The sequence below is a fragment of the Lissotriton helveticus genome, chromosome 9, assembly GCF_964261635.1.
Source record: "Lissotriton helveticus chromosome 9, aLisHel1.1, whole genome shotgun sequence".
Lineage (NCBI taxonomy): Eukaryota > Metazoa > Chordata > Amphibia > Caudata > Salamandridae > Lissotriton > Lissotriton helveticus.
This window is the reverse complement of record NC_136070.1, coordinates 638,866,553-638,892,576: the sequence shown is the minus strand read 5'-3', so window position 1 is coordinate 638,892,576 and position 26,024 is coordinate 638,866,553.

Below are 26,024 nucleotides of genomic sequence, written 5' to 3'. Positions count from 1 at the left end.
TTTTCAGAGGCGATAAGGTTGTGCCTTCCCAACTCCTTAAGATTGAAGGTTGTGAAACTTTGTCATGAAGAACATTGCGGTATTGTTAAAACTAAACAAAGAGTCAAGCAATGGTTTTGGTGGCCTGGCATTGGTGTTTTAATTGAAAGAGTGGTTCGGGATTTTTTACCTTGCTGCAATTCTGATAAGTCTTTGATTACTTTGAGACCAAAATTAGGTGAGTCTTTTGTTCCCAGCAAAGCATGGCATACTATTGCAATTGATATTATGGGTCCCATTGGTACTGAAAGGAAGTATGTGATAGCACTCATTGATATTTTTTCGAGATGGCCAGTTAATAAAGTAGTGAACAAGATCACTTCAGAAGAAGTATTAAAGTTTCTTGATAGAACTTTTATTGAAGAAGGTTTGCCAGTTCAAGTCATTTCTGACAATGGTGTTCAATTTTTGTCTAACTTAATTCAGCAATACTTTGCAAAGGCTGGTATTAAACACAGAACCACTTCTCTCTATAATCCCCTGGTAACGGTATGATCGAAAGATTCAATAGGGTGTTAAAAAATTCTATTCAAATGGCAGTCCAGAATCAACATGATTGGGAAATAGACATTTTAAAAACTATGTGGATGTATAGAACCACTCCTCATGAATCTTTGGAGGTTTCTCCTTTTGAAGTAATGAGAGGTCATGGTGCAAGAACTAAATGCAATCCAGAATGGCTATTGGAAGCTGCTTCTAGTACCATTCCTACTGAAGTTATCAGATCAAGGATTGTTAACAAGTGTAACAAGTACCATGATACATACAACCAGAAACATAATACAAAAACTGTTCTTGTCAAGGTTGGTTCATGGGTTAGAGTCAAGAAACCTGGAAAACTAGTAAAGGAGAAAGTCAATTCTCTAAACCATTGACAGTTACCAAAGTTCTTAAAAATGCTGTAAAAGTGTCGGATGGTAAAGTTTGGAATCTCAAAAGGGTAGCTATTTTTCATCCCTCTTCAAACTGGTCTAATAATTCTGTGTCCTTTTTGACAGCCTGTCCCTTTGATCCTCATTTTGAGTGGAATATCACTACAGAGGCTGATTCTGATGGAAATGGTGTTGTTGATGTTTCAAATTCTTCAATTGTCAATAAAGATGTTACTGTCAGAAGTGATGATGTTATTTTACCATCTGACAACACTCAAAATTTGCCAATTTGTGTGGAACACAGCAATGTTAATGAAAATCAAAAGTGTTGCGATAAGTGCATTTGTCATAAACCAAAATGGATGTCTGACTGATTATGTTTGTAAGATTGTATCTTAATTGTTTTATAAGGAGGAAGATGTGTTATGTATATATATTATTTGCCTTGTGTTCTCTCTCTCGTGCTATGCCCTCGCTCTGTCCTCGCTCCAAGTTTCCACTGTTGTGGTGTTCTAGATCGTGGAGGGGCAGTTGGGGAGCTAAAGGAAGAGAGTAGAGGTGTTTCTCTGCTGTGCTCTGGTTTACTGAAAATAAAAAATGTCGACACAAATCTCTGTGTCATACCATCTTTACAAATTGTATCCCTCTTTCTCTCAAGAAGGATGCTATAGCTCTCATTACCTTTGTGAAACACAAGGGAGCAGGAGATATCCTAAAGGGGAGAGTTTGGAATTGGAATAGACAACAGTTCCATGTGAATTGGAGGTATGGTTGGAACTCTGAGGCCATGGGGATTGTGAAGTAGGCATCTTTCAAGTCAAAATTCACTAGCCAGTCCTTTTCTAGAAGCATGTCTCTCAGGAGGTAGATACCCTCCATTTTGAATTGTCTGTAGATGAGAGATTTGTTCAATTCTCTTAGGTTTATGACTGGTCTTCAACCCTTGTCTTTTTTCTCTACCAGAAAGAGAGTGCTTACGAATTTCATATGATCCCATGGTACTTATATAATTGCTCCTCTCTCTATCATGGACATTACCTCTTCCTCTACTATTTTATATTGTTCTGTGATCAGTACTAGGTTTCTTGGGGGGTGAGGATTGTGTCTGTGTTTTAGAAAATTCTATTTTGAAGCCTTGAATGGTTTCTAAAACCTGGGGACTTGTGTAATTGTTTTCCAAGTCTGTAAAAAAAAAAAAGAAATCTGAGTCAACTGAATCCTCATTGTCTGTAGTAGGGCCTTTGGTAGGCACGGTCGGTAGAGCGGCCCCTTCTGCCAGTCCTGGCAAAAACACTAGGGTTGAATACTTGACACATGCTGTTCCTAGCTTTGTCCAGGGTTGTGAAGGTTGCAAAGTATGTGACTAAGATATTGATCATGTCCTCTCCAAATAGGAGTCCTTTAGGGTTTGCTGAGGGTTCTTTGCCAGCTATGTCGCTCAGCTTAGGGTTGATCTTGGTAAGGACTACTCTTCATTGCTTGCATTTATCCCTGCATTCGCGTTCCCTAATAGGATCAGGGTTCTCTGACTCCATCCTCTTAGCTTAATAGATTTAAGCCTAACAGTGTACTGTTAATGTGACTGTCTTCCGCCATATCAATTATTCTAGTCAGCCGGCCTAAAATATCAAGCATGCGATCCTGGCAGGCCTTCATTGACATTTTCATGCCCTTCCTGGGGTCTCTACCCAGTTTGAATAGGAATTTGATTCATTCTGGGGTGAGGTTGGGTATCAGGCATACATTTTTGTTGAACCACTGGTCTGGGGCATTCTGCCCTTATGATATTTTGTGTTTCTCTGTCTAGGGGGTTTCCTAATCCATCTTTTTATGAATGCGGCTAAATGATCTTGGGGCCACCATTCTGAGCTCCTCCGGTGTCTGATATAATGTGGAGAGAACATCTCCTCACCCAGTGGGTTGGTTATAATTTTGTTAGAGGATGAAGGGAGCTCTTCCTCTGACAGGGGACTCTCGAAGTCTAACTCATCCTGGTCTAGGTCAAGGATATATTCATCCAACAGGTTCATGTTATGGTCCTCTTTTGGTTCAATATCAAGATCTTGTGTATCATGACGAGCACTTAGATATTGTGTGCCGCTTTGGACACCTTGATAGGTTGTGTCGCTAAGGACACCTGATACTTTTGAGGCGCTTAGACCTCCTTTATATGATGAGGTGCGTAGACCTCCCAATGTGCTCATGGGGTTTGTTCTTTCAATGTTGTTCTTTCTCTTTAATCTTTTGCCCCGTTTTTTATTGCATTCCCCATTTTGGCCTTTCTGGGTTTCAATAGTGCCATCTTCTTCCTTAATTAAGGGTTTTTTGGTTTACATGACCCAGTTGTATGTTTTGAGCATGCAGGATTGCATCTCTTTTTTTTTGGTCAAATCTGTTTATTGGCATTTTCAGTTTCATTTCCACAAACGGTACAATGCACATATACATCGCCATCCAATACATTACTGCAGTTATAGTTCGATTGTCAAATACTTGAACACCTTATGCCCCTGAGTTGCTGCAGTGTGCTGTGTAAACATTCTTGTAATTAGCAATTGTGTCCGAGTGTGTCCAAATTCAAATAAAGTAAAGGGGGGCCTATGCGACCCAGCTCCAGGTACAGAGATGAGTTATATTCCCAAACAGTAAACTCTTAACTTTGCTAAGGCAGCCAAGCACGGTCCGACATGGTCTTGAGCAGACAGTCAATGTTGTCCCCCCCTTGCCTCCGGTACCCACCACAGTCTCCCACTCCTCCACCCTCCACCCGCTCAGTTGTCCTTCCCCCATCCCCACATGTCTTCAGCTCCCATCACTCCTCCACCCTCAGCTTCACGCAATGCACCCTGTAAGTTACCACTTGTGGTGTCCGCAGCGCGCATCCCCTGTTTAAGAGCAGTCCCATCTAGCCCTCCACCGTTCCTTCAGCAGCAGCTACCCCGCCCGACTGCAGATTGCGAAGCATACGCTCCCAAGTCTCCGCCATAGGCTCCCTGCGGAGTCCCACTATTTCCTCCCTTTGTATGGCGGTCCATTCAGCCCTGGCCCACGCCTGAAGGGACAGGGTCCAAGCCTGTGCGCTGGGTGGATCCCGCGCCTTTCACCTCTTGGTGAGGAGACGCATCGCCACCACCAACCCCAAGTCCAGGAACCGGGACGATGCTTTATCTTTCTGGGGCCGTTTAAATAGATGTAGAAGGAATTCAGGCCAGTTGCATGGGATGTTGCGCCCGGTACATTGCGCGAGAAGTCTACCGATGTCCTCCCAGTAAGTGCCCAGCCCTGTACATCCCCACAGAATGCGTAGTATGTCAGCGTCTACAGCCTCGCATCTGGGGCAGGCCGCGTCCGCCCTGTGGAAATACCTATTGATTAATGCTGGAGTTAGGTAGGCCCTATGTATTATGTAGATCTGAATTTGGCGAAACCACATGTTCCGAGGGATCCTCACAGGACTCTTGAGGACTCTCTCCCATTCTTTATCCTCAAGGGCCCGCCCCAGATCTTGCTCCCATTTGCCCCGTAAAGCGTCTAGGCTTATTGCCGTGTGCACTCTCAGCGACGCAGCAAACCACTTAACCAGGTGTCTCCCCCTTCCCATGACGTGCAAATACTGTATGGTAAGATGTTGTACGGGCTCCGTCGCAACATCCCCCCATCCCCGTGCCATGCGTGCCAGTAGGGAGCGATGCAGTAGGAACCCCCCTGGTGGGAGCCCCTCGTCGGTGACCAGCGTCTCATATGGTATCAGCGCCCCATCCCTGTATAGATCGCCTAGCTTTTGTATGCCTGCATCATGCCACCTCTCTAGCATAGGGCGCGTCAGAACCCCCCCTCCTCCCGATGAGCCCTCCAAGGGCACCGCCGGCGCGAATGTAAGGATTACTCGCGTGAGCCTCAGCATCCTGCGGAAGCACTGATATGCCACAGTCAGCAGTAGCGGGGCAGGGCGCACCGGGGCGGTCAGTGGATGAAACAGTACTTGTATTCGCTCCTGCGTGTATGGAGGGTCCCTGGTGGCCGAGTCCTCCCTTCCTCTATCCGCCAACCAGCGAGCAACCCACTGAAGTTGGGCAGCAAGGTAGTAGTGCTCAAAGCAGGGGGCAGCGAATCCGCCCCCATCGGTGGGGAGGAACAGCTTCCGTAGAGCCAGCCGATGCCTGGAGGAGCCCCAGACGAAATCACGGAGGATCCTATTTAGCGTGGTAAAAAATGAAGCTGGCAGAAACAGGGGTAGGTTAGCGAAGTAGTAGAGTAAGCGAGGGAGCATGACCATTTTGGCCAGGGCTACCCTACCCGTGGGCGTTAGCGGGAGTGTGGATCAGAAGTTAATCTGCGATCTGAGCGCGGTCACTGCACGGCCTAGGTTCCCGTCATATAGATCAGCCGGTTGGCGATAAATCTGAATTCCCAGATATTTAAATGTGTCCGCCATCCACTGAACTCTCGTGCCATGTAGCCTAAACCCCGGGTCCTCCACTCCATCTCTAAACGCAAAGAGGCCCGACTTGCCTGCATTGACCCGGAGGCCTGAGAGCTCCGCAAAGTCACTTAGTAGACGGGCCAGACTGCCCGGGATAGCGCTCACATCCCTGACAAAACAGGATTGCATCTCTTGTTGAATATTCTTTTTCATTTCTTCATTATTGATGTTAGGGGTAGGTACCTCAAGACCATCTTATTCTACATCAGACATGTTAGATGTTATACTCCTTTACAGGTTGTAGTTGTTAAAGATGGCTTAGAAGGCAGGCAACCTGACTTATTAGTAAGGTTTAGAGGAGCTTATATAAATCAAGGCTTTGTTAGAGGTGCTTATGTAAATTAAGGCTTTGTTACATCAGGTCTTTTACATGTTATGCTCCTTTACTATAAAGTGAGGTTTTGGGTGTAAAAATAGCTTTTGAGAACATGTGGTCGCAGTTAGCAGTGTCACAGGGATCCTGCTCTCACACAGAACTGTCCATAGAGACTTGGAACCTCAGTGAATTACGGTGTGCCAAAACTCACCTTAGTACCCAAAATCCCCTACCATACTAGCAATCAGTGTCTCATTGGTTCTTACAAACTCCCAATGTTTAGACTATTCAGAACATGGACTTAGAACACCTCAGGTAACGTGGAACACATGAACACTCTTTCGTTATACCAACATATCAATCCAGAACGAGGAGTAAATGAAGACACGTGCAGGTTTGAAATGTTTATTTCCAATGCAGTGTTCTCAAGCGCAGTATCTTAGCTAATACAAGCAAACATATTATAAGAAACAAAGTAATCAGCATAGCTACCAGTCCATAAAATACAAAGGGAGAAAGCATGTTAAAATGCTGGAGGAAAAAAAGGCTAAATAGCACCTAAGTCCTACCCTCCCTTGCTAGTATATTATTCTATATCTAAGAAGGTCTCTTTGGGTTTTAGAAGGGCGGCCCCATACCTCTGATCCTAGTGGAAAGGGATCACATCATCTTCCACCAGCTCTCTGCATGCGAAGCATCATCAAGTGTGTGGCATGCTCTGTGTAGTGCAATATTAAACGCGCCTAAAGCCAGAGTTGGCCGCAGCTGCATATATGTTATGTCTAGGACGTGCGAAGATCAGAACTCACTACAACCACTGTGTTGAAATAACATTGAAGGCCTCGGCACTCACTGTACAGACATAGCTTACCAAGCAAAGCTGATATAATAGCAAAACATATTATTCTCGTGTGAAGCAAAATATTCTACTAGGCTCAAAGCTCTAATGACAATATGTGCCGTGTGCAGAAGCAGCAGAAAGGTAAAATGGTGTTTAAACTCCTAATGAGCTCATGCTAACTTAACACTGTGCGAAGGCAAAGCATATCTATATGACACCCTCCCTTGATCCGAGCACGGATAAGATAAGATAAGGTACGGGGCAAATTTATTGGAATGCAGAGTTCAAGAACGACAGTCGGTTCAAATTTGCGCAAGTGAACACATTTTAAAAACTTTTTTTCACCAAAAAACAAAATTTCATAATCAAGAAAATTTAGTCATTGGCTTCAGCAAAGTCAATAGGCCTGGGGCAGAGAAAATTTTCATATACTGGAGAAAAAAAATAACAAAATATGTTCAATGTCCAATAAATGGTGATGACATACTTCATCCTAACATTGCATATACAAAATATGCAGCAGCAGCTTCCAATAGGAAGTCACTGTTCTCATCCGAAAATAGTTCAGCCATCCAATTTAATAGCGGGAAAGAACATACATGCTCTTCAATTACCGGAGCCTCTAGCACCATCAGAGGGCAACTCGGTGGGTTCTCAACAAAGCTGTGTTCCAAGAAATCTTGAGCCGCTGCGAATACATTCCAACGACCCAGTATTCCATGCATCGCTGCAAAGGCCATAATCCCTCTGTCAGAACAAAGCAATTCATGAGCAACTAAGGGGCTCATGAGCTGGTTATAATCCACATCAGGAGACACCGTATTGCAGAGACACAAATCCAGGGCCCAGTCAAAATCGCAACTCAGGCAATGAAAGACAGGCTGGACACATGTAAAATAGGAAAATCAAAACAATATTCAATAAGCTGCACTTAAGGTGGCAAGTGGCAGCGCACCATAGTACTCAAGCATTCTGTTGCAAAACAGTGCCAGTCGCGACAGCTCGTCTTGAAACACGGGACGTGCATCCATTTTGAATTAAACAAAACAGCAAAAGAACGCCTGCAGCCAGCGCCAGTAGAATGGGAAATCCACCAAAAAGGCTGGAAAAGATCGAATGAAAGAAAGCAGGAAAGACCCCACATATACTTTGAAATGAAGTCACAAGGCCGCTGCTAACCACTTTAAAAAAGTGCGCCAGCCTAGTTGCGGAGGATGCATTAAAGATTGTGTGAATTAATTCACCGAAATGCAATGGCAAGTCAGTATTTAATAAAGCATGCACCTCTGTGCGGGTGTTAGCTACGTGAAGGACAAATGTTTCACAAGCAGATGTGAGGGCAACTTCTTTTTGGGACTATAGAGCTCTTATGCGACTCATCTTATTAAACTCTGCTTTCAAGGTCGGAGTCTTGGGCCAGATGGAAACATCCAGTTTCCCATGTGTGGGTGGGTACATTACATTCTTACAACAAACCACACGCTCACTGACGGTAACAACATAAGCAATTCCTTCTATTAACCCACAGCAATCCTCATTGTTTAATAGTAAATAACTTCCATTTGCCAGTAATGTGAATGTGGGAATGATAGCAGGCACGGGGGTACCTTTCAAAACACAGGCTAAATTTGGCTCGTTCTGATTACAGGAGCCATGTAATTGGATATGTCTACACATTAATGAGTGATCCGGTGTTTCAGTGCATTCTTCACCATTCAAATAAACTTCCTTGCCCTCCCAAAGGAATCTAGATATAAAAGGAAGCGACCAGGCTTCATGGAGATAAGAACTACCAAGAGGCTCGTATCTACCAATGGCAAAGTATTACATACAGTTTTTAAACTCGAACAGAGGAAACTGGAGAGTTATCAAACCTTAAATAAGCCACGTTGCAGTAGTGGCCTCTACCACAGAAAACGGTAAAGACTCCCACCGCTCAATGTATAACATAGAAAAAGAGGCATCTTTCATCGAAAGTAATCGCTGCTTGTCAGTCAAATTAAACGGGGCAAATAGGGAACAGGTATTCATGTAATGCCATGGCACTTTTCCTGTCTTAAGCGTCTGCAGGGTCCATGCAAACTGCATAATAGAACGCAATTGATTTTGACCATGGTACAATACCGACACATCATCTTGCACAATATCAACAACAGATGACACAATGTTATCCAACATGTAAATGCGGGAAGAAAGCGTGTTAATGCTATTATCCACAACTGCTAGCACTTTTTCTAAATTAGCCTGATCTATAGCCCTAAGGCAGGTAGCCGCCTCAATCTGGGATGTTTTCCAGAATTCATTAAAAACAGCATATATCCATCTTTTAGATCTACCTCTAGCCGGGCCTTTTATGAAATCAATCAGATCAACATCGTCAGTCAGTTTAGTTAAATGCTGACGCCAAGTTAGAATGTTTGAGCCAATTCTGACATAATTTGCCTACAGAATAGGTAGTCACAGAATGGTCACTTTCAAAACGGGGATCCACCCTGACCTGTGTAAAGCCGTGAGCCAAACCCAGAAAAAGATGTTGGCACGAGTCAGCACTTCTGTGCCAGAGCAACCAGCCATTGGGATCCAAACTGGATACGTTAAAAGAAGAATTTAGCAACAGAGTTTGCAACTCTCCGATCGAAAATTTTGTAGTATTACCCCAACCTGAATATTCTTCTAAATCAGGGAAGGAAGGAGAATTTAATTTTTTAGAGGTAGCCAATCCAAAGCAAGTTGTCTGTGAAATTGTAGAATTCAAAAACAACATATGATTCGGGATGAGACATGCACGGTGCAAAGCCTCAGTGCCTTGCACCTGCCAACTTTAAGAACCCCAAACAGATTTACGGTCAACTGTTTCCTTCCACAACTCATAGCCTCCAACAGCTAGCTAGTCTAGAAAGGACTTCGAGTACAATAATTTAGTATCGGTAAGTCTAACTTTGGATGTGGATTTCTCGGTCATTTTAAAATAAAATGCATTGGGATTTGACTGATTAAAATCAGTAAAATAAGTGAACCTTTTCAAAAAGGTAGCAGAACTGCCTTGTATAGGAGCTGGACAATCCTCCCATTGTGTATAATTCACAGTGTTCCTCCTGGTATTAGTTTTATTCAGGTAGTGATTGCCAAAATGTTTGTAACAATATAAATCACCGTAATTAGCAGATTGATTCTAAATACAAATCTTCAGCATCAAAGGCAGCATAATATTTCAAATCAGAAAACAACGCTTCTACGGCCTGAACATCCCAACCATCAGAACGTATATTTTGTTTAACTACATCCCCCATGTTAACTCTAAGCACATTAGGGACATTTATAACCTCAGTGGGGCCATGAATTTGAAATTTAACAGCATCCCATACAATCCCATCCAGGACAGGCCAGGCAGTAATGTTAACAAAAGCCAAGTCTCTCTTCAATCTGTGCGATGAGGAATGGGGTGCCAATGTTCCATTGATATGTCGAATGCATGTTCTCTCCTCGACATAGTGTCCATTGACGAGACGGAAAAATAAAACACAAAACCAATTGACATAAAAAGGTACATTGAAAAAAGCACCAGCCAAATATAGGTCCAAAGGGGAATCAAAAAATGTTTTTTAACCAATCTTGCATAAACAGTAATCCTTGAAGGCTTTCTCGATGTGTGTGAAACAGTGTCAAATGAAAATCTGGATTCTGTGGCCAAGCGAGTTTGTAAATCAGGCATCGATAAGTCAGTTGGGTAAGTATAGTCAGTTTCATCAAGCTGAGTACCAGGCAGTGTACTCAATAAAGGACTAGAAATTGCAGGCATCTCGAAGGTAACCTCAGGCACTGGATTAGAAGCCGGGGCCAAAACAGAATTTCTCACAATCGAAGGACATGAGACTGCCGGTGTCATACTAAGAAGAATCGGCCACTCTGTGTATCTTGACATTGTCAATGGAGATATACCTGTTTTACTTACGACCTGGAAGTGGTGGTAAAATGACTGTTCTTGTGCCCTTCATTCCAAGCACTGGAACTGGAGCTCGATAAGCGGAACCAAATTCTTTCTTGTTTTCGATCTTCTCCCGAACCAGTTCTCCAACTTGGGGTAGCCAGCCAACTACCGGGATCTGCAACGCATCATCCGAGGTGGAGGGCAAATGTTCCTTTGCAAGACTGTCTCTTGCCTCTTGTAGATTCTGTAAAATATTGCAATGTTCATCTACGTCAAAGGAGGCAGCAACAGCCGCCGAGTTTAGACCGTCAAGGTCTGGTACAAACATCTTGATACCAAAGTGTCAGGGTCTAGAGCATCGTGCGCCTGCCTGAACTTCAGTTCCCATGATACACAGGGTCAGAACTACAGCTCCCAGGACCCTCGGCGAAACTGCAGGATATGGCAGGGCGGAGCCCGGTGATCGGGGCTCGTTATTCTTTTGTTGATGCGGGAGCGGCTTGTTCCCGAAGTTCCTGTATCCTGATATTTTCCTGGAGAGGACTGCTCTGTAATCTCAGTTTCTTCCAGAGGAAGGAAGACTTTGGTATTTTACCGCGTGCTGGCTAGCGCGCTTGTTTACTTTAACTTAATTGGGCTCGGTGCTGTTCCGATCGAGCATATCATTGCCTTGCGGCTGTAAGGACTTGTCCTAGGAGAGATGTCATTTAAGGCGCTCTAGGGAGAGTAACTCTGTTGGTTTGCTTATATTTGGTTTTGTTTCGCTTCCAAGTGGCGGAGTGCAGGGGGGTAATAGAGGACCTCCGCATTGCCGTCACGAAGATATGAAGTGTTAATACAGTACCCCTTGGATTATAATTGCCAAAGCGGATGGCAGTAGTGACGTAACTACGCCTTGCCGTGTTTGGTTGTAACTAAGTAACTTCTGGTACAGTGTGTGGCTCTTAAGTACTTCTTCCAGCAAAAGTGGATTCATAGCTGTTTTAAGGCGCTTCGCCTTTAAACGCTCCGATGGAATCTTGCATTCTTGGATTCATTTACTTTGTATTTTTTTTGCACTTGGACGCTTCTTCATTATTATCAGCTTAAGCAATAAGGGGTAGGTTTCTAGTGAGAACTTGAGGTATATACAAGAGGGGAAACATTACGTGTATTCATAAGGTGACTTGTGTTGTGCAGGACTGGAGGAAGTAAGAAGAAACAGTTATTGGAAGACATGCACAAGGGTTCTTACAGGTGAAACATAGCGCCTTGTTGTCTAGTGAGAAATTAATGAGAGTAGGGTTAAGAAATGTATTGACCAAAGTATGTTTTATCTTACAGCTTCTGTTCCCTTGCTGTCCCTTCCTTCCCTTTATTCTTTTGGGGTGTTTCCCCTTTTGGGGTTTTTCCCTCACCGTATCGTCTGAACACCCCGTGAGACACAATCAGGGTGTTCGGAAGGTCCGGAGGTGGAGCTTTGTTGCTGCATGCGGGTCCTGCGGAGTGCAATCCTGACAGAATAACGAGCCCACGAATTCCACTCTGCCCGGTCCGTGTGTAGGAACAATGGCGTCCATGGAGGATGTGTTGCATGCTTTGGTTTTGGTACAGTAGGAGTTGGCCTCCTCTAAAGCTGAGACTGCTGCTTTACGGGAAAAGGTGGAACGCTTGAGTGGTATTCCTTTTAACGCCTCCGCCCCGTCCTCTACTGTACAGGTTACGGTGCCTCCACCCATTCCCCTGGCTACTCCTGAAAGGTTCTCAGGTGATCCCCGCAAGTTGCATGTGTTTATGACTCAGGTTCTCATGCATTTTTCCTGTAAGCCATCTTCATTCCCCACTAATCATTCGAGAGTGGCCTTTGTTATTTCATACTTGGTTGGGGATGCGGCTGATTGGGCGGTGCCTTTAGTTAAACGCGATGATGCTATCCTGTCGGATTGGACAGCGTTTAAAGCTAAATTCGAGAGAGTGTTCGACCGAAGGGCTACGTCCTTTAGTGCTGATCGAGAACTATTGGAATTGAGGCAGGGTAGGGGAGAATTAGTTACTTACCTTACAGCTTTCAACAGGTTAGTGGCTGAAGCAGAATGGCGAGGAGAAAAGAATGTCCCTTTTTTATCAGGGGTTAAAAGATTAATTAAAGGATGTGGTGGCACAGGTAGATCCTCAGCCTACTTCCTATGTAGATATGGTGAATCTGGTGTTAAGACTGGATAGCCGTTTGTCCAAAAGGGGGAATAGTAGGAGACAATGGGAAAGAGGCACATACAGTAGTGAAAAGAGCCCTCGTAAGGTGACGGGGGGGATCAGAAACCACTCCTGAACCCATGGAGATAGGAGCCCTCAGGGCGCCTTTGTCAAGAGAAGAGAGGGAGGTGAGAAGAGTACAGGGCTTATGCATGTACTGTGGGAAGAAAGGGCATTTTGTTCGGGAATGCCCCTCCAAACCCAAAACTTCGGGTAATGTCAACAGATTCAAAAAGGTGGCTGTATCCAAGACATTGCCGGAAGTAGAACCAAAAGAAGATAGTAAACCTAGGTATGACGGCGGACAGGAATGGAAACTCACATCTCTGTCCTCTTTCGGTAAAGACGAAACAGAATCGCATTTAGTGGTTGTCATGACCCTAGAATGCGATCTAGAGCAACATCAAGTAATGGTGATGTTGGACTCCGGAGCCACAGGCAATTTTATAGACGATGGTCTGGTAACATGGTTGGCCTTGCCTTGTGTTCCTAGGGAGAATCCAGAAGAAGTATTAGCGGTGGATGGGCAACCCTTGACATCGGGTCAGATTACTGAAAGAACTAGCGAGTTGGGTTTGTCTTTGATATTGCAGGGATATGTGCATTCTGAGAACTTGACTTTGAATATAATCGCTGCGCCTCAGTATGAGGTCATTTTGGGTATGCCGTGGTTACGAAAACACAATCCGGTGGTGGATTGGCAGACAAAAACATTCCATTTTGTACTAGAGAATTGTCAGGATCACTTAGTACCATGTGCTCCTGCTCATGTTGCGGTGTTGGCAACCCCTTTCTTGGCAGCAACCGCTGTGGAAACGGATGTCCAACTACCCGTTGAATACGTGTCTTACAGGGATGTTTTCAGTGAGACAAAAGCGGAAACTCTACCCCACACAGGGAGTATGACTGCCGCATTGATTTGGTGGAGGGGGCCACGATACCGTCATGCAGAGTTTACACCTTGTCTGTGCCTGAGACCATCCACTTGAAAGAATACATTGATCATTATTCACGTTTGGGGTTCATCCGGCCCTCTCGCTCTCCTGCTGCCTCCCCTCTGTTTTTCATAGCGAAGGCCAACGGGGATCTAAGGGCCTGTGTGGACTGTCGCGTCTTGAATAAGAATACCATACGTAACCGTTACCCTCTCCCCCTCATTTCAGTCTTGCTCGACCAGGTGAGAGAGGCTAAGATCTATACCCGTCTAGACTTACGTGGAGCCTATCACCTGGTCAGGGTGAGAGAGGGGGACGAATGGAAGATGGCATTCAAGACGCGATATGGACTCTACGAATATCTGGTCATGCCCTTTGGGCTTTGTAATGCTCCTGCAGCGTTCCAATTTTTCATAAACGACGTGTTGAAAGAGTACGTGGATCATTTTGTGGTGATGTATATTGCCGACATTTTGATTTATTCTCAGGATGTCTCTTGTCATACGGCCCAGGTGTGTATGGTTCTGGGCAAACTAAGGGAGCATTGCTTATATGTGAAACTGAGCAAATGTGAGTTTGGGGTACAGGAGGTGGAGTTTTTGGGTGTGAATCTCAGCCCACACGGTTTGCAGATGTCTGGGAGGAAGGTACCGGCGGTACAGGATTGGCCAGCCCCTAGGAACGTGAGGGAGGTGCAGAGTTTTTTGGGGTTCGCCAATTATTATCGTTGGTTCATTGTACACTTCTCTCAGACAGCTGTCCCCATTACCAGGTTGTTGAGGAAGGGAACTCCTTTTGTATGGAGCAGGAAAGCGGAGGATGCATTCCAATCTCTGAAAAGAGCGTTCACCACAGCCCCGGTGTTGGCACACCCTGTTTTAGAACACCCCTTCATAGTTGAGGCAGATGCTTCGGATGAAGCCATAGGGGCGATCCTTTCCCAGAGAGATCCACACAATGGTCAGCTCCATCCCGTTGCTTACCTGTCAAAGAAATTGAGCTCGGCTGAGGTTAATTATACAATAGCAGAGAAAGAACTGTTGGCTATAAAGAGAGCTTTCCAGGAGTGGAGGCCTTATCTCTGGGGGGCATGTCAGGCAGTAACGGTATATACAGATCACCGGAATCTCCAATACATGACCTCAGCGAAACATCTGACGCAAAGGCAGATGCGTTGGATGCTTTTCTTTTCCGAATACAACTTTGTGGTGACTTTCAGACCCGGTATTGAGAATAGGAAGGCAGATGCCCTGTCAAGACAAGAGATACCCATAGAACAGCATAAGGAAGAACAACAATCCATCATCCCTTCAGCTAAGGTGGTATGTGTGATTCGAGCTGAAAAGTTTTTGGATGACGTCAAGGGATCTAGGTCTTCTGGGTCTTGGGTTCGTTGGGCTGCTGCTAAGCCAGGCAGGAAGGTGAGACAGGGATTGCCCTTTCAAGGGGAATGTTTGTTTTTGCCTACTGATGAGATACGAAAGAAGGCTTTTTGTTGGTGTCACGGCGCTCCATCGGCCGGACACCCAGGGGTTACCAAGACCGTGAGCCTGCTCAGAAGACATTTTTGGTGGGAGTCTTTGGTCAGGGACACTACCCGATGGGTAGGGATGTGTGAGACTTGTGCCAGAGTGAAAGGGGAAAACACCAAAAGGAAAGGTCTGTTGAGGCCCATGCCCACACCTGATCACCCATGGCAGAACATAAGTCTAGATTTCATCACAGGCTTACCTTTGGATCAGGGAAAAACATCTGTATTGGTGGTAGTGGACAACCTAACAAAAATGGGACATTTTATGCCTTGTGTGAATCTCCCCACAGCTGGTCAAACAGCTCAGTTACTGGCCTCTCAGGTTATAAGATTACATGGCATCCCAAGAGTGATCGTGTCTAACAGGGGACCTCAGTTCATCGCTCGTTTTTGGAAAATGTGGTGCAAGGCGCTGGGTATTGAGTCTGCGCTCTCCACCAGTTTCCATCCCCAAACAGACGGACAGACTGAATGTCTGAACCAGACCTTAAAGAAATATCTGCGCTGCTATTCCAAGGAAGCACCTGAATCTTGGGTGGAATTGTTATGGATGGCTGAGTTAGCATACAACAATTCATGGCACAGTTCAACAGGAATGTCGCCTTTCAAGGCTAATTTTGCTATGATGCTAATACATTGCCAATCAATATTCCCGCTGATTTGCATACTCAGCCCTCTGTGAAGGAACGTGTTCAGGCCTTAAGGAAGGTGCACAAAGGGGTACAACAGCATTTGCAGAAAGCAAAAGAGGTGTGCAAATGCTGGGAGGATAGACACCGTGATCCTGGTCCTCAGTTCAAGGTGGGGGACAAGGTGTGGCTCTCCACAAGGAACATACGTTTCAAATAGAGGAGTGTTTTCCATCCGCGTTTCATTGGACCCTATCCCATCGTGAAACGGATCAATCCTGTTGCATATAAACTGAAGTTGCCCAACACGTTGAGAATTCATCCGGTGTTTCATGTGCACTTGTTGAAAAGAGCCCTAACATCGCGCCGAACGGCACCACCTCCTATTGCTTGCGATGGGAATTTGGAGTACGAGGTGAGAACTATTCGTGACTCTAAGAGGAGAAGGGGGGTGCTTTGGTATCTGGTCTCGTGGAAGGGATATGGGTCCGAGGATGACTCTTGGGAGCCTTGGAGGAACATACATGCTCCTAGGGCGGTCCGTTCTTTCCACTCGAGATTCCCTTCCAAACCCGGTCCTAGGAGGCGCTTGGGAGGAGGGCGTACTGTCAGTGTCTAGAGCTTCGTGCGCCTGCCTGAACTTCAGTTCCCATGATACACAGGGTCAGAACTACAGCTCCCATGACCCTCGGCGAAACTGCAGGATATGGCAGGGCGGAGCCCGGTGATCGGGGCTCGTTATTCTTTTGTTGATGTGGGAGCGGCTTGTTCCCGAAGTTCCTGTATCCTGATATTTTCCTGGAGAGGACTGCTCTGTAATCTCCGTTTCTTCCAGAGGAAGGAAGACTTTGGTATTTTACCGCGCGCTGGGTAGCGCGCTTGTTTACTTTAACTTAATTGGGCTCGGTGCTGTTCCGATCGAGCATATCATTGCCTTGCGGCTGTAAGGACTTGTCCTAGGAGAGATGTCATTTAAGGCGCTCTAGGGAGAGTAACTCTGTTGGTTTGCTTATATTTGGTTTTGTTTCGCTTCCAAGTGGCGGAGTGCAGGGGGGGTAATAGAGGACCTCTGCATTGCCGTCACGAAGATATGAAGTGTTAATACAGTTCCCCTTGGATTATAATTGCCAAAGCGGATGGCAGTAGTGAAGTAACTACGCCTTGCCGTGTTTGGTTGTAACTAAGTAACTTCTGGTACAGTGTGTGGCTCTTAAGTACTTCTTCCAGCAAAAGTGGATTCATAGCTGTTTTAAGGCGCTTCGCCTTTAAACGCTCCGATGGAATCTTGCATTCTTGGATTCATTTACTTTGTATTTTCTTTGCACTTGGTCGCTTCTTCATTATTATCAGCTTAAGGAATAAGGGGTAGGTTTGTAGTGAGAACTTGAGGTACATACAAGAGGGGAAACATTACGTGTATTCATAAGGTGTCTTGTGTTGTGCAGGACCGGAGGAAGTCAGAAGAAACAGTTATTGGAAGACATGCACAAGGGTTCTTACAGGTGAAACATAGCGCCTTGTTGTCTAGTGAGAAATTAATGAGAGTAGGGTTAAGAAATGTATTAACCAAAGTATGTTTTATCTTACAGCTTCTGTTCCCTTGCTGTCCCTTCCTTCTTCCATTTATTCTTTTGGGGTTTTTCCCCTTTTGGGGTTTTTCCCTCACCGTATCGTCTGAACACCCTGTGAGACACAATCAGGGTGTTCGGAAGGTCCGGAGGTGGAGCTTTGTTGCTGCATGCGGATCCTGTGGAGTGCAATCCTGACACAAAGAGCATCTCGTATGGGGTCCACCCACCCAGAGACCTTCTAGGGAGATTATTTAGGGCACGCTGCACACCATTGAGGTGGGCCAGCCAGTTCCTGCCAGTGCCTATAACTCGAGCTGTCAAAGACTGCTTTAAGTCACGGTTCATTCGTTCCACAACACTATTATCCTCAGGTCTGTATGGAGACGAAAACTTGACTTGGACCCCCAACAAAGTCATGGCATCCTTATACGCCTTAGAGGCGAAAACCGGACCCTGATCCGAATGGAAGGTACCACAGGCAAAAATCCCTACAAAGACACGAAGTCTCTTATGACAGTTTGTGAATCAGCGCTGCGGTGAGGCCACACCCACACAAAGCGTGTGCATGAATCAACTGGTACTAAGATGTACTTATACGCAGTATCAAAAGAAAAAGGACCGCAGTGATCTAAATAAACACAACCTAGTGGTTTATTAGATATGTACAACTGTGTCTGGGGCGGAAGCGCAGCAGTTGAAGCTTAATCTGCTGGTAAATGTCACATTGAAGGACATAATCACGCGTCTGTTTGTACAGTCCCCGCCACCAGAAACGCTGTTGTAACTGAGCCACAGTAGCTGAAACGCCCACATGTGCAGACGCAACTCCTTCATGGGCCTCTGTGAGCAATGTGTGCCTGCGATCTGCGTTGGGAATCAATCTCTCACCAACGTCAGGTATTTTCACGTAAGGAACTTTATCAGGACTTAAGTGGTATGAATACTTCGACGGGAACCCCTTAGGATATTTACTTCCCTTCTCAGTCGCAGCAACAGCTGCCAAGATATCATCATCAATCTTACTTTTGGACCGTGTAACTGCTGCAACTAAATATGACGCTGCCTCATCTGCCAACGAATTGCCAACAGCGTGGACTCCTACGCTCTGATGACCTAAGGTGTGAATTACAAACACAAGAGGCAACTGCTCTTTAAGCTCAGCCACTCAGACCCAGATCATTTTATGTTTTATTGTGCTACCCTTGGAATCACGAAAATCATCCTGAATCCAAAGGAAGAGGTTCTCATTGTAAGACTGGACACAGTAGTAAGAATCACTCACAATAAGAGTTGTCACACCAGGATCAGCGTACTCCAATGCAAGCATCAGAGCACGAAGCTCTGCCAATTGTGCGGTGCAGTCCCCTAGAGTCTGAGTGTGCACGACTCTGGACTTGAACTCATCATTCACCATGGCACCTACCACAATGGCGCAAGCGGAAACGTATGCGTGTTTAGACCCATGCGCAACTTGCGCTGAACCATCAGTGTAAATGATACAATGGAAATCCTCCAAAGGCCGCATAGCCAAAGGTGCAGGATGAACGAATTCATATTGCAAAAACTCCTGCGACTGTAAGGAGGCATCAAAAATAAACGTGACATCCGGAGACGTCAATGATGCTGCCCATTGTATCCACCGTGGGTGCAAAGCTTTAGAATTTGGTACACTGGCTTTCGTCACTGCCTCTAGTGCAGGATACGGGGTAACAACCAACATGTGTTTTCCCTGCGACAGTGCATGTTCCTTAAGAATCGCCATCTGCACCACTGTCAAAACGTTTTCCACAGAGGAAAACCGCATTTCAGCCGATGTGTACAAGTGTGACTTGTAAGCAATAGGTACTGTGTCTCCTTCGTTAAAAGTAAGGTAAGTGAAACCCACCACCCTAGGGATGATTCTTATCACCAGGTTGGTGTGGTTATCACGAGTCAGTAAGAATTTAGATTCTAGAAGATCAGCCTGCAAAGATTGCAAAATAGCCGAGTGTTCTGGCAGGCAGCACGATTTGGTAAAAGTAGGTTGGATCAAAGCATACAAATGCTTGATACGCCGGGCATATTCAGAAATGTATGTATGCCCGAAATTCAAAAATCTCAGCAAGGACTGTCATTTTTTCAGAGTTGACGGAGCGCGCAGTTGTGCGCATTTCTCCAAGAAGTGAGGAGCCAATCCTCGACCTTCATTGTTGAGCTCATAGCCCAGGAACAACACTGTGTACTCTGCAATGTGAGACTTTGCAAAGTTGAATTTGAAACCGAAGTCCGCAAAGCTACAAATTATGCAGTCTACCCGACACAGATACGCCCAAAGTTCGTCGTCTGTGAGATAAATGTCATCCACATATGAACACGCATCTGAGTCCACTCTCTCCAAGAGAGAGACTAAGCGGGCAGCAAACTCGCCTGGACTATTCTTTTAGCCCATTGGTAAACGTTTGAACTGTTTTTGTTTGCCGCCGGTCGTAAAACTGGTCCATTGGGAACTTAGACCATCCAAATGGTGGGCAAAAAAACGTTGGATATGTCAAGCGTGGTTTTAAACCGCTTACGCACAAGACTATCCATTAAGGCAGAGCCGTGAGTATTCTGTACTGCACAGGTACCACAATGCGAGTTAAGATGCCGGTAATCCAATACCAAACGGAACAAGCCGTCTGGCTTGGTCACAGTAAAAAGAGGGTTATTCATCAGTGACACACAAGTTTCAATTACACCTTGATATTCCAATTGTTCAAGGATTTCTGCAACGGAAGCCTTAGCTTTGCGTCTGATGGGATATTGAGAATGAGGCTGTGGCATAGACCGTAAGGGAATCTCATGGTGTGGGGAAAATTTATCCCAACCACAGTGTGTACGGTACAGAGCCGGCGCAAGGGCTTAAGCCCACTCTTCTGCAAAATTCAGCGTATGCTCCTCCGAGACAGTGTGCGCAAAACTAGGAAGGATCACCTCCTCCCCTCTCGGAGCTGCGAGCACAATAGGTGGGGGCCAGTCAGCCTCCGCTAACAAAATGTTATAAGTAGTCATAAGATTTTCCCAAAATACTTCTTTTATGGTACGTTGTATGTCAACTTCAATTAAAAGGACTATTTCATAAAGTCTATCAGGGGGAGCTACTCTAGTGTCAGCTGTCTCCACAACAACATAACGGTCAATCGCTGTCACCTTCAGTAGTGGACACAGGGCCTCTCGCACTATGGTAATCTCCGCCGCGCTGTCCAGCAAGGTCAGAGCCCATGTCTGATTCCGAAGCAACTTTTTTTTCTGAAACTGGGGTCTTTTCGGTGTTGAATCGTCCTGCTTGCCTTTACTGTCTTTCGGGCGGGGTTGGTCACGTCCCTGCTGACTGCCCGACCTCTGCCGCCTCCTCCACCACGGTTGATGAGGCCGATGATTCCTGAAAAGAACAAGGAGAGCGTTGTTCAGAAACCTGAAAACGATCAGGTGATTTTATCGTCGCGCGATCGCGCAAGTCATAAATACGTTCTGTAGGTGCAGGCACTGGAGATGCAGGACGAGACTCCTGTTTCTGCTGTTGTTGTTTTCCCTGCTTTTGTTGTTTTTTCGGCCAATTTTGCTTCTTAGCCTTGGGCTGTTCATCAGTTTCTGACTTCTGCCCTTGGGGTTGTTTTTTCTCTTTTGTTGAGAAAGGCTTGAGTCCCAAACTATTACGGCCTACGGTCTTATAAGCCGCCACAATAATTCTTGCTAACTGCCGGGGTTTGTGGACATCGAGTACAGCCTGCAAAGTATTAGACACCTGAAAGTTCACAGCATCTCCCTTGACATTCGCAAGTACGAGATCGGAAACTACGTCACAAGTGCCACATAGGCGCATACTCCATTCAACCGCCGCCTCGGGTCGGTGCTCATCCTTAACACGCTTAAGGACCGTAGGAAGGACAGTCATTGACGGAGTGCCGAAGCATCTCGTATATACAGACGCAAAGGTCTTACCCCATGTCTTACAGTCATCAGGTTCCGGGACCAAGTCTTTTGGCATGCTAATTGTCAGAATCCTGTGTTTTTCACCAGGAGTCGTGTTAGGAAATACTGCTTCCAGCTGGTCAAACTTCTCGGCAAGCCAGAAAGGAAAATCATCCTTATTCTGGAGGCACTTGCCCATTACTGCGTTCACCATCACAGGACTGAGCTTCATTCCGCCCTGTCCGGCAGGAAGAGCCGCAGCACCCGGAGCCCCGCCCGGGAGATTGTGGGTAATGTACTGCACTAACGACTGAATTACACTAATTGCGACTGTATGTAGCAGCCGTAAATCTGCAACGGGAACCGCTCCATGTCTAGGATGCGGTGAAAATCCAGCCAAAACAGGCCAAGTGGTGCCTGGAATGGACAAAGGACCTAACCTCGGAGTTAACAAAGAGTGGGGTGGGGCACCATTAAACCAAACTTGGTGCTGCCAAGCATTAATAGGAAATTCCTGTGTCCTATAGGGAACATATTCCTGTGGCATGGCAGTCACAGTGTACGTGTCGAATACATTAGTATTTGCATTCACAGACGGGAAGGTCACCCACGAGTAAAACATTTTGTATGGGTAAGCTACTTCCGCACTCACCACCATGATCACAGCCATGCCATCCACAGGGACATTATAAGTCTGTAAATGATTGCAAACCGCAATCCGACTATGCTGTGGAAAATCAACGGCATTAGCCATAGCGACACAGTAAGAAAGAGGTACAATAAAAACTACGTAGCACAACTGGGTAGTAATTCAAAAAGAAACCGTTTGAAAAGATTCAAGCTTGAAAAGACCTATGTAACTTTTAGGTAGGTTCGTCCGACACCACTGTTTTCCGGAAACAATAGCGAAGGGGGTTAAGGACTGATAGAAGCACTACTCAAGTGTCATGTAATAAGACCACCAAACATTGGGCGCCATGTTGCAGGGATCCTGCTCTCACACAGAACTGTCCATAGAGACTTGGAACCTCAGTGAATTAGGGTGTGCCAAAACTCACCTTAGTACCCAAAATCCCCTACCAGACTAGCAATCAGTGTCTCCTTGGTTCTTACAAACTCCCAATGTTTAGACAACCCAGAACATGGACTTAGAACACCTCAGGTAACGTGGAACACATGAACACTCTTTCGTTATACCAACATATCAATCCAGAATGAGGAGAAAATGAAGACTCGTGCAGGTTTGAAATGTTTATTTCCAATGCAGTGTTCTCAAGCGCAGTATCTAAGCTAATACAAGCAAACATATTATAAGAAACAAAGTAATCAGCATAGTTACTAGTCCATAAAATACAAAGGGAGAAAGCATGTTAAAATGCTGGAGGGAAGAAGGCTAAATAGCACCTAAGCCTTACCCTCCCTTGCTAGTATAATATTTTAGATCTAAGAAGGTCTCTTTGGGTTTTAGAAGGGCGGCCTCGTACCTCTGATCCTAGTGGAAAGGGATCACATCATCTTCCACCAGCTCTCTGCATGTGAAGCATCATCAAGTGTGTGGCATGCTCTGTGTAGTGCAATATTAAAGGCGCCTAAAGCCAGAGTTGGCCGCAGCTGCATATATGTTATGTCTAGGATGTGCGAAGATCAGAACGCACAACAACCACTGTGTTGAAATAACCTTGAAGGCCTCGGCACTCACTGTACAGACATAGCTTACCAAGCAAAGCTGATATAATAGCAAAACATATTATTCTCATGTGAAGCAAAATATTCTACTAGGCTCAAAGCTCTAATAACAATATGTGCCGTGTGCAGAAGCAGCAGAAAGGTTAAATGGTGTTTAAACTCCTAATGAGCTCATGATAACTTAACACAGTGTGAAGGCAAAGCATATCTATATGACAGCAGCTGATTACAGGAGTGTCTAACTGCCAGACTTCCTGACATCAGATATGCTTGCAAGCGATCAGCTGTTGAGTTTTTAAAAAAAATGTAATTATTGATTTTTGAGTTTCCGACTTGTCTGTATTTCGGGGTAGCCCGTGATTCGGTGACAATGCAGTGTGAGCTCCGGGGTGAGGGCGGAGAGGGGGAAGCGGGATTTCCCTAAATTGGATATCAGTTAGGTGTGAGCCGAGATTTAAGAGGAGTTTGAGGTCAAAGAGGCACAAGTCTATTCAGAAAGATATACAAATTAAGTTGAGAAAACATACATACACATGTAGTTGCCCATTCTAGAATATGCAGATCATACACGAAAGAGAAGTTGAGAAAACATACATACACATGTAGTTGCTCATTCTAAAAGATACAGGTCATACATGAAAGTGAAGAGAAAATGTACTTATCTGCCTGGTGCCGCATTTAAAAGAGGCAGACTATCCTAAGTGCATGGCTATTGTACATCTGGAAGATTCTATTTTAGATCTGTTTTACTTCATGATGTATTGCTTCTAAGTGGCTGCTTTAAGTTAGCATTAAAATAAATATGTGTTATATCCTAAGGTTTACATGTATATGTGAATCAGCCTAGGTGCACAGCCAGAGTGAGAGATGGTGACGGAATGTTGGTGTGACTGTGATGAATGGAATGCCTGGGTGCCTGTGTGGATGAGTGGTGACAGTTGGAGATGGGCTGAGCAGCTAGGCAGGCTGCTCCTGGTGGGGCTGGCGTAGGAGATATGGGAGCTGTGTTAAGAGCTGTTACATGGCTGATCCCTGTTTGATACCACTTGACATGGATTAATAAAGAAGACTTTAGAAACTTACAACCTGGCTACTAGTGTCTTCATGTACAGAGCACAACATATTTTTGGCGACGAGCGGACCTGGACCCGAGTGTGCTTACGGATAGAACAGAAACCCAGAGACTACATAGAAACCAGCGCAACTACAAAGAAAAAAGAAAGGAAAATAAAAGTAGCAGAATGGAGTAAAAGGCAAGCCAGCCCCACCAGTGTCCTGTCATCGGACGGCTCCAACCTTTGTCCTGCCTGATCTTACTCCATGGACAAGACCACAGGTATGGTCTGTATGTTAGGGTATGCCTGATTTAAGATTCACCCTACCACTTCCTTTAGTATCTGCTGTATGGATGTATCTAGAGCGTGAAGGAATTGTGGCTGCTCAAATGAGAGTTAAAGACTAAACTCTGTGAATGATTTCACATGTACCACACAGGAGCTGTGAGTTAAAGTCGAAATGCTGTGAATGATTTCACATGTACCACACAGCAGCTGTGTGGTTCATCACAGATTGGTGTTTTGTTGACACATGGGAAGCACCACTAAGGATTTTCTCTACAAATGTATGGAAGTGTACAAGTACTGTGTTTGTCTTTCATCTGGTAATAGCTGCAATTTGCTGCTGTTTCTGCATAAATAGAGAAGATGTAATGTAATTCAAATGAAGAAAGCCTTTTTCACTGACAAAGCAAGAATGTGCTTGTGGTTGTAAACCTTTAAAATTGGTTTAATCGGCAACTGTGGTGAATCCCAGCACTCATCTCATGGGAGTTCGCATTTACACGTCTCTCTTCTGAAAGATGTATTCATTTTAATCTTGTGGCAAGGAACAGTGGTTCCTATCAGCTGTACAACTGCTGTGCTCATCTGCTTAATTGTCGGGTGAGTCACTGCACTCTTAGATGCACTGTTGGGGACTCCAACCAGCATTGTGTTAATGTTGAATTCGTTTCGGACATAGGTTCAGTGGAGCTGCTCATTTGCCCATCTAACCGCCATGCGTAATTTAAAAAGTAACGGGGCACGAGCCATTTACAACACGTGCAAGCTTACCCACAACGGAGGGTGTCGCGTGGATCCTCATGGCATCCTAGATCCTTCGTGTGTTGTCCGCATTCTCCACATAGTCTTTGCTATCTCCTGGATGCGTCACAGCTATTACACAGCTAAACGGCACTGCTTATTGTTGTTTTGTGCGCCAACCCGTCTGGAGCCACCCGGCATGACGCCAAAAAATGTGCCGCCATCTTGGGGCTGGCACATTCTCATAGATGTCTTCTGAGGGGATTCCAACCACGTTGTTTCTAGTCACAGGAATAAAGTTCTTTTACCTTCAACATGAAGTACGGGACAACGTGGGGTTCATTTGTGCATCACAAGTCAGGAAACTTATGTTAGCGGTTCGGCAGTACGAGTTGAAGTGTCTTCCATGAAGGTTTCATCTGTGGTTGCAAGCTCCGTTTCTCACACTGGAATGCTGAACACCAACATCATGTATGTCTGAGTTTTTTTGGGATGTCTTCTTTTGTTCTTCTCAGTTCCCGCACTGTACCAAATTATCTGTTTTGGTTTTTCAAGTCCACACACACTGCTAAGTTCTTTGATGACTAAAGCTACACTGTCTTGGAGTCGTTTCGGATAAGATCCAATTATTTTTCTTAAGTATGGGTACTGTGGTGCCCTATAACTCTTTGATGCCAACTTTTTCTGCAGATAATTGATGTGTCTTTGCTCTCTGGTGTTGTGTTTGGGATAGTGTCCTTATACTACTTAGAATAGCTACACATGTCTAAAGGATAGTGTATTTTCATGCTATAGCTCATGTTTTTTTTAAATGCATTTTGGGTGTATTCTTGTGTATTTCATTCCCTTACACAGGGGGAGTGTGGTCATAGCACAACTCGGGTGAGTGGTCGCTCACCGGTGGGGGACACTGTTTAGTAGTGTTCTACTGTTATTGTTACTGTAATTGC